Source organism: Alosa alosa, chromosome 5 (genome assembly GCF_017589495.1).
Source record: "Alosa alosa isolate M-15738 ecotype Scorff River chromosome 5, AALO_Geno_1.1, whole genome shotgun sequence".
Lineage (NCBI taxonomy): Eukaryota > Metazoa > Chordata > Actinopteri > Clupeiformes > Clupeidae > Alosa > Alosa alosa.
Genome location: NC_063193.1, coordinates 15,087,626 through 15,097,494, shown reverse-complemented (window position 1 = coordinate 15,097,494; position 9,869 = coordinate 15,087,626). Strand labels below are relative to the sequence as shown.

General features: G+C 46.5%; 1 protein-coding gene across 1 annotated transcript in view; it reads left to right on the top strand.

Annotated features, from left to right (window-relative positions):
* The first annotated feature begins 1,714 nt into the window (after positions 1 to 1,714).
* sema4c (sema domain, immunoglobulin domain (Ig), transmembrane domain (TM) and short cytoplasmic domain, (semaphorin) 4C) overlaps positions 1,715 to 9,869 on the top strand; it is a 45,198-nt gene continuing 37,043 nt past the window's right edge. Inside the window, exon 1 of the mRNA XM_048243948.1 lies at positions 1,715 to 2,257. The gene's annotated coding sequence lies outside the window, so the exon portion shown is untranslated. The remainder of the gene's footprint in view (positions 2,258 to 9,869) is intronic.

Below are 9,869 nucleotides of genomic sequence, written 5' to 3'. Positions count from 1 at the left end.
GGGTGTGAACGCTGATCTTGTGTTGATCTTTTTCAGCTTGAGGGTGAGCATCAGGATGGAATAGGAGGCTTAGTCTGATCAATTTGCTTGCTTTGCAGCATTGGCAGGCAGTAATCGGACAAGCACCGACTTAAAACAGCACTATTTGTGCTTGTAGCGGTGATGTCTACTGCCGGCTTATCCAACAAATGATTGCTTGAAATACCCAGTGATCATTTGATAATATGTATCTTCTTATGTTGTAGAAAATCCTAAAGCTGTTGTTTATTTTTCATAAAATTAACTTGAAAAACAGACCAACAGTGGCACCCATTTTCCTATTGTGCTTTTATGAAAGGTTTTGAACAGAATTTAATGGGCAATTTACCATGATATTTTACGAAACATACTGCATTGTTTTAATCCATAGTGTGTTACTGTCTTATTTATAATCGCATTGAAGAACCTCTGTATGACTGCTCTATCCAAAAATTCATGCAATCCTCTACACAACACTCCTTTAAGAATGTTTTGTTCTCGTACTTCACCTTGGCTGACAAGGGCTTCTACTAGTGCCTGCTTCAGCTTCAGAGAGGCATTCAACCACTGAATTATAATTAGTATTTACCTAATTGGCAAATGGAGATAATTTCGCCATTCTTGGGTATAATTGGGAACCTTTAAAAGATGTCCCCGTTGAATCTGTCAGGGGCACATTGGACAGTAGTGCACAGGAGCTTGCTTTCATTTGTCTTGGCCATTAACTCTCATTTACATTTTGTGGTTGGAACTGGACCAAGACTGTACATCACAGTGGAGGTTTTCTCATTCTCCTTTGACCCTGGACTGTGCAGTTCATTGTGGATGCTAGTGTTGTACAGGCAAGAACAGATGCGCATGCTGTTTTTTTAAAGTGATGTTTGCAGCCTAAGATGTTAATCTGTGAAAAATGAATGTGCAATTGGAGCGTGATATCTAAAGAAACACCTAGGCAATGTTCATTTTATCTGATTAGGTGGATTAGTCGCATTAAGGAGGAACAAAAGACATTTCTGTTGCAAACTTCTACTCTTGTCTGCTCAGACTTCAATATTGTTTTGATCATAACTAATATAGGTCACTCCCCTGAATTACTACGGGTTTATCAGGAAAAAACATCATATCATCTTGGAATAATCAGCTTGCTACAGAATATTATGTAGCCTATAGTTTCATTACCAGCATTAATAGTTCATATGAATTTTAAACAGTGGTCTTGCAAAAACAAGACAATCATGGTCAAGAGTTTAATTTTTTTTGCACCAATCCTTTTTAATCCAACTGTACTGGAATCTTAAAGGATTATTTAAAGAGTGGATGTCTCCGTCATAATCTTTCATCCTAATCTTGAATTATAATTCTACATTGTGTTTGTTTACTTGTGTTTCAGCAGGCTGAGGGTTTCTATATGTGGATGTAGCCTAATTTATATCACCATGAAAAAAGCTAGTTTTTAAATTAGCCTATACCTTTGATAAAATATATTGCAAGGCGATATGTTCAATGTGATCGCTGTTAACAGAATAGGTAATGTCAGTGTTATTGACATCACCATTATTGAAATTATGCAATCTCATGAAATTAAATCATAGATAATCAGATTGCACCCGTTGCCCGGTACCGGACAGGGGTATGGGCGGGGATATGTCTTTGTATTGGTCTGGCCCTAGTTCGCACAGCGATACTCATCAAGGGGAGTGCAGCTCACTGCAGTGTAACGAAAGTAGTGGTCTTACATTTCACAGGCTCTCCAGCGCCACGCCAAGCCAGCGTCACAGCCACAGCCGTATTCTGTCGTTTTTTTTTTATCTGCGTTGAATCATTCTAACGCACCGGGACTTTGGAGATACGGACCGCGTGCAAATGTTAAAAGTCAATCTGGATCATATGCTACGTTCATCCTTTATGCGCTCTCCAGCGGCAAAACCTGGCGAGGGGAGTGAACTGACAGAGTTCTGCTATGTAAACTGACACCAGCATCTTTCTCGTTTTCTCGTTGTTTGGAAAGAAAACATGGGGAGACAAAGACGCTATGCCTAAATGCTTTTTATGCTCGAAAATGTGGAAACTCTGATCAATGAAGGTGTTATTCCAGCTTGGACTTTACTAGGCTCGACGAAAGGTTGCGTTCCAATATTCCGTGCTTTACGGAATCGGTTGTGCTAAAAGACTTCACAGCCTGAATATTACATTGTTACTACTGCGAGGGGGCACCGTACAAGATACTACCTTCACTAAGGTAAGCTTGTTGTCATTAACTGTTGTAGCGCTAGTTTGATGTTATGTGAAATAATTACTCATGATAATTTGTTTTTCAATTGAACCGAAAAACGGGACGAGGCGATGAAGAAACCATCTGACTATATTTTGTAGCCTCGTCAGTCGGTTGTTGATCCCCAACTGTTGCAAAGCGGTTTGGTTTCGCAAAGTTTTTGTCCAGTTTTTCCATTGCAAAGCCCTGTTTTAAGTAGTCAGATTTATCGGGATGAAAGTTTATCTTAATTTGCTTATGTGGCCTAAAACGTAGCGCACTGCGGTTTGTTGGAAGCAAATCAGAACTACTCGCCGACGTTTAAAAAATACACTGACCATGTAAATAGCGGTGACTCAGTTGGACGTCAAAAGTGTCTACAAGGGGAGGTGATGCTTTTCTTTTCGCGTTTTAGTCCTACAAAACGCAAGGGCTGACTATTGCTTTAAATACGTGTGCCACGTTACAGCAAATTATACATTTTGTTTTCCAGCACACATTCGTTTGTGACTTGCAACTGTCAGTATGACACAGACCGCCTGCCTTGTCGTTTAGGAGATTTCCCCCCTCCATAGACAAAATGACATATATTTGGACGCTCAGACTATTTAAAGGCCCTCTTGATTGAAGTATTACACGAACTGTGAATTCTGTCGCTGATAAAATGGTAGGCTTATTCTGCTCAAAGCGACTTCAGTGAAAAACACTACGTGTTTTCTTTTTAGCTTTCTTCAAGCGGTAATGAAATAAGTATTAGCTGCAGCTGGGTGATTACAGTAATTACAGCGTGACCAGTGGAGAGAGACAAGCAGAATGGACTGGACTGACGCTCAGAGAAATGGACATGGGTCATTTTGTGAGAGTGCCTGGGTATGTTGTACACAAACAGCTATTTCTAAGCTCAGCATCCATCTCCTTGTGGGAATTGTGCATATGTCTGTGTTTCTAATTTTGTTGATGTATGCTTCTGTGTGTATGTGTGTGTGTGTGTGTGCGCTCGCGCAAGCATCTGTCTGTGAGCTAAAGTTGGCATGTGTTAAGTAGACACAAATGATATTGGAAAAGTTCCTGTGACTAGACTCAATCTTCCGATTTCACAATGCAATCTAATCAGGCTAACCTCTCCATTAATGTGGTCTTCCTGTGAGGATGTGCAGTGGACAGTAGGCACTTTGAGGGTGCGGGTGTGTGTGTGTGTGAGGAAGTTGACAGCGACGGCCCACACTCTCAGCTCCTCTGCCCACATGTGAAACTGTCCATTGAGAGTCAAATTTGGCTCCTGCTGAGGTTGATCTCTTCATTGTCTCAAGCACAATAGAGCCACATCCTTCCTCGCACCAAAGTAGACAGCTAGCACACACACACACACACACACACACACACACACACACACACACACACATACGGGGGAAGGTTTATTGGCAGCCCCTCACAATGTGGATGTGTCTCCATCCTCCATCTCCATCCCATACACCCACCATCACTTCCATCTCCAGTCCCGTCATTCACCGGAATGGCTGGATGAGGTCAGCATGGCTCACATGGAGGGGCACCCATGACATGGCTCACACACACGGGGCAGCTGCTGGAGAAATGCTGACCCCCCACCCCAACCCCCTTCGCAAAGCTCGGGGAGCAGATGTTAGCTCTCATCTGCAGCCGCCTCTGGCCACGCCAGGGCCGCACTACACGCATTTCACATTGGCCCGGGCACGCTCAGATAGTCACTATGGTGAATATCTGTGTGCTGCCATCATCATCCACTGTGGGGAAGCGAATCACCTGCTGCGCTGGCTCTCTTGGTCCCTTCCTGGCCCACGCTGAGCTCATGCAAGTCTGTATGACGTTCATGTTCACGTTATCTCAGTGAGTGATGGTGCATGCATGTACTATGTTCACACCCAACTGCCTGTGTGTGTGTGTGTGTGTGTGTGTGTGTGTGTGTGTGCGCGCACACATGCATGTGGTGGGTTGGAGGGTTTCTCAATGCTTGACACATAATTAGAGCCTGACCAAGAGCCAGCCATTTATACAGCATTATATTAACAGAATGTGCCTGGATGACATCATGCTTATCGTGCTCTTTCACTCCCCCTCTCTCTCTCTCTCTCTCTCTCTCTCTCTCTCTCTCTCTCTCTCTCTTTCTCTCTCTTTCTCTCTCTGTTGCTCTCTCTCCCAGTCCTTCTCCATCCATCTCTTTGTCCTAACTCTCAGTCCCCCTCTCTCTCTTTCCTCATGTCTCACCTCTCCAGTTCTCCCAGACGCTCTCTCTCTCTCCATCTCTCTCGCCCAGCTGTAATTCATTTTTCTCAGCTTATCACCTCCCTCTCCTGGTTCCTCTCCATTTCCCTCTCCCTGTCTCTCCCATCTCTCTCTCTCTCTCTCTCTCTCTCTCTCTTTCTCCCTTTGTCTCTTTCCTCCCTGCTCTCCTCTCTCTCTCTCTATCTCTCTCTCTCTCTTTCCTCCTGCTCTCTCTCCCCCCTCTTTCTCTCTCTCTTTCTCTGTGTCTGTCTCTCGCTCTCTCTGTTTCTCTTCCCTCCTGCTCTCTCTCCTCTCTCCTTCGTTCTCTCTCTCTCTCTTTTCTCTGTGTCTGTCTCTCTCTGTTTCTCTTTCCTCCTGCTCTCTCTCCTCTCTCCCTCTTTCTCTCTCTCTCTTTCTCTCTCTCTTTCTCTGTGTCTGTTTCTCTTTCCTCCTGCTCTCTCTCCTCTCTCCCTCTTTCTCTCTCTCTCTCTCTCTCTCTGTCTCTCTGTGTCTGTTTCTCTTTTCTCCTGCTCTCCTCCCTCTCCCTCTCCACATCTCTGTGTGTAATGAGGGAGCTAGTCTTCCATCAGGTCCTTTGCACGTCCACCAGCTTGACTGTTAGGGGGCTGAGCCTGATGTTTTGCAGTTAGCCATAGGTGTGTGTGTGTGTGTATGCAAAGGATCTCCAGCAGATGGGTCATCTGGTCTGTGTGTGTGTGTGTGTGTGTGTGTGTGTTTTGAGCCAGCAGGGGGATGGGGCGGAGGATGGCCCCAGCAGGGTGTCTGGTCTGAGAGGTGGGGTGCAGAGAGGCCTGAGTGGTTTTAAGAGGGGAGGTGGAGATGATGGTCAGGGGTTAGCTGTGTCCACCGTTTGGCACATCCTCCCCGAGGTCTGTCTGTGTGCACGTGTGCTGGAGGGAGGCTGCAATGTGTGCGCAGCTGTGAACCAGAGAGGGAGAAGTAGACATACACACACACATGCACACACACACACACACACACACACACACACACACACACATATGCACGCACAAATGCACCCATTCGCACATCGACAGAGTGCTGTGAAGTGTGGATGTATTCCCTACAGCTGACTGACACATGCAGCATTGCACCCACCCATGCATGACCCCCTCCTCCACCTCCCCCTCACGTGCCCACACTCACACACACACACACACACACACACACACACACATACATTTACACACACACACACACCGGTTCCATTCCTGACTCTTATTTGCTCTGCCTGCATAGAGGGAGTGTGCTCCCCACAGTGTTAGCGCTGTCTCCTGGGGTCGCCCCAAACACCCGGAGGCTTTCAGGCAGAGCGTCGAGGCGTGGAAACAATCACCCCTGCCTGAAATGAGTCCCGTTAGTCAGTCTATCTGATACGGCTGGCGGTTGTCACATGCGCGGCTCGCATATGGAAAATATAGAGCAGTGGAAAGGTGGAGGCTGCCTGCCCACCCGCCTGCTTGTTACTAGTATCGACCATCTGCTGCTCGGCTGCACCCCCCACCCCCCAAGGCTGGTGTGTAGTGATTTCTTCAACTGTGGGTGTATTTGTGTGTGTGTGTGTGTGTGTGTGTGTGTGTGTGATGAGGATGTACACAAACAAGAAGACCAATGCATGTGTTGTAGTTTGTGTAGATTATTGGTCTTTACCTGTGTGTGTTTGCCCACTATACATATATGCTGCCAAGCCGAGCAGACATTTATTTCTATGACTTTTGTTTACTCAATAGCCTACATAGTTGTGATGTGGGAATCAAAGCCAATTGCAGAACAACAGCACAATGTGAAAAGGTATTCATGAAAAGAAGCAATCAGTATTAGAGGTGTGTGTTGTTGTGTTTGCCGGTCTGGCTGTGTCAGTGTTTGTCCCGTTTTGGGAAATGCTTGGTTACCTCCGGAGCCAGAAACGTGCCTCTCCCTGCCCGAAAACCGGGTCAGCCTTTTTGATTTTGTGCATTTGCCGCTCTTGCTTTGCTGCAGCAGGTGAAACCTGGATTGGATTAAATTGGTTGGCCAATGATTTCCTTTTGTGTGAGTAGTACGCCAATAAGTCTCTATGTGAGAGCGTGTCTACTCAAAAAACACAGAGTTTGGAACAGCTGAAAATGCTGTGTGCCCGAGTGCCTTTTTTTAGGCAAGGAAAAAGTGTTTCCTTTCCCGTCCTTAACAGATGTGTCGCTCTAATTAGGCTTTGATTATTTATCGAACATCAGCTTAATTAGTACATTCCAGACATGGCAGACATCATACACTTAATTTGTGATATCTGAGGAGAAGTTCAGAGAGCCTCTTCATTTCTTTTGTAGACGTTTTTGTTAAAAAATGCTAGTCTTGTTGGTGTAGTTAGTATCCTCACAAAGCGTCTTATCTCTGTTTGTGTGTATGAGAGAGAGTATGTGTGTGTGTTTCTGGTTGCTTGTGTGTGTGTTTTTTTCTGTTTTGTCTGTTTTTGAGTGTGTGTGTGTGTGTGTTTGACAGCGTTCACGCTACATGGTTTCTCTGGTGGAGTCTGCAGAGGCTGGTCTGCTGCGGTGGCCAGTGCGTGTGGATGAACAGCGGGAGGCCAGCGTGTTCTCCCCAGCTGAGCGTCACCGTTTGTTTTTATTAGAGCCTTTTTCTTGGCTTTGTTTCCCTCACGCAAGCACACACACACACACACACACACACACACACACACACACACACAGAGCCTTCCCGTGTGACTATGCTGCCCGGCTGATACGGGCAGGAAACGCTGCAGGCATCCACCAACACACACACACACACACACACACACACACACACACACACACACACACACACACACACACATAAAAGAGAACTTATAAACATACACTACAAAGTAACACATATTCATAGTGCATAGACAGTGTGACAAATGAATGCAAACCCATGCATATTCATGTATAAAAACACATACACAAAGCATGTGGTCACACATCACATTATCAAATTCAAGCAAGACATACCTACACACATACATACACACACACACACACACACACACACACACACACACACACACACACACACACACACACACTCACAGTGTGTGCAAAAATTAAGCAAAAGCACAACAATAAACGGAGCGCTAGCTAGCCGCAGGGGTAGTGAGCACTGGCGTGGATCCAGTGGGAGGGGGAAGAGGAGGTGGCCTTAAAGCGAGCTAATGCCCGCACCCTGGGGACAGAGACGCGGGCTGAAAACTTCCTCTCTGCCTCGTCCTTGAGAAACCTGAACGCTAGCACAGCCTCCACCACCACCACTGGGTTCAGACAACATGCTTCCTGGGTGGAGCTTAGCCCGTCTTTTTTTTCCTTTTCTCCCTTTCTTTCTATTCTTTTTCCCATATCCTTTGATCTTTTTCTCTTTGCACCATTCTCTATTCTGTTCTTCACATGTTCTTTATAGATCTGTCTGTTCTATGTGGATTTTGAAATGATTATATATCTAACCTCTTTTCTCCCACTCTCAATCAATCAGTCAACTAATCTAACTTATCTATATATGTATCAATTAATCTAAGGATCAATCTTCTGCCTTTTCTTTCCTCTCTTTCCTATCATATGATCCATTTATCCCTACTTCATTACCCTCCATCTGAGTGTCTCTCTCTCTCTCTCTCTCTCTCTGTGGTTCTTCATCTGTTTGGCCCAGTGGGAGGCTAAACTGCCTGCGTGTAGCTCTGGCACCATTAGCAGGAGCCCTGTCAGGGCTGGGTGGTGCACAATGGCGGGCCTGTTGCTGGTCCATTGGGCTGGTGGCATGGTTAGGGCCAGGCCCATAAGAGCGCCTGTTTTCAACCCCACCACACCCCACCCCACCGCGCCACGCCACAGCACCCCCTGCGCGACCTCTGATCCTCACCGGCTGCACTCGCCAGACCCCCCGTTGATCTCTTTCCAGCCCGCTGCATTCTGTCTGTCTCAGACGGAGAGAGAGAGAGAGAGAGAGAGAGGGAGAGAGAGCGAGAGAAGGAGGAAATGGGGAGAGAGTCAAAGTTAGAGCTAGTGGTGGAGGCATACATGCTGAAAAAAGGAGAGAAAGGAAGAGGAGAAAGAGAGAGATTGGAGAGTCCAGCAAAAAGCTGAGAGGCTTTGTCAAGCAGAAAGTCTGACTGGTAAAAGGCAGACAAGCAGAAAAAGGGGATGAACAGAGGGAGAAAAGAAAGAGAAAGAGAGTGAGAGAAAGAGGGGACTATACACTGAAACCCTCAACCTAACAGAGATAAGGCAGGACCCTACACACAGTGAAATCCTCCAGCCTCTCTGTCTCCAAAGGGCTCTCCCTCTCTCTTTCTCTCTCCTTCCCTCTGCCTCTCTCTCTTTCCCCCTGAAAGTTTCTCTCTACACTCAATCCCCTCGCGCGCCCTTGTGTGTTTGTAATAGACCTCCTCCACGTGCCGGCTGCCTTTTTTCTCCCTCTCCTCTTGCCCCTTTCACATCTCCCCTCCTCCCTCTCTTCCTCCCTCCCTCCCTCCCTCTCTTTCTCTCTCTCTCTCTCGCTCTCTCTCACACACACACACACACTCTAACTCACTAGCAGCATATGGAACAGTTTATCTAGAAGCTTATTTTTGTGCCTATTAAGCAAAGTCCCGTACAAAAAGAGAGAGAGGGAGAGAGAGAGAGAGAGAGAGAGGGAAAGAGCAGCCAGAGAAGGACAAACTAGCTTTACTATGGCGCTGTTGTTCTGGTAGAGTCCCTTTTTTGAGGGCTGTTGCAGCCAGTGGGAAGAGATGCTTTTGTCTGGCACCCACACATACACACACACACCCCATAGCACCTCTTAAACCTGGTGTGTCCACACGTCACAGAATCAATAAAGTGTCTCTTTGAGGAGAGGAGAGGAGTAATGGAGGAGGGCCGGGAGAGGAGAAATGCTGAGACGGAGAAGGATGCGTCTCACGCTCACTCCCCATCTCTCCCGTTGCGTCTTGTTCCGTTCCGTCGCTCTTTTCCCTCTCCTGTCTCCCCTTCTGTCTTCCACTCTCTCTCTCTCTCTCTCTCTCTCTCTCTCTCTCTCTCTCTCTCTCTCTCTCTGTCAACCAGGTCTGTTTTCCTCTCTCAGTTTTCGAATAAGCGTTTTCTCCATGGCAGAGTGAGCACATTTGTGTTGCTGAGGCGCTCACAAGGAAGAGAGAATGAAAAAAAATAGAGTGATGATAGCTATAAACTAATAATAATCTCTACCTCCCTCCTGCGTCTTCTCTCTCTCTGTTTTTCTTCCCCGTCTGGGATGCAGGGAGCTGGGAGGTGGGTGTGGGGCGAGGGTGGGGAGCAGACCTGTTAAAGTGAGTGCATTCATTTAGTGCCGGCTTTTAAAATGCCCATTCTTC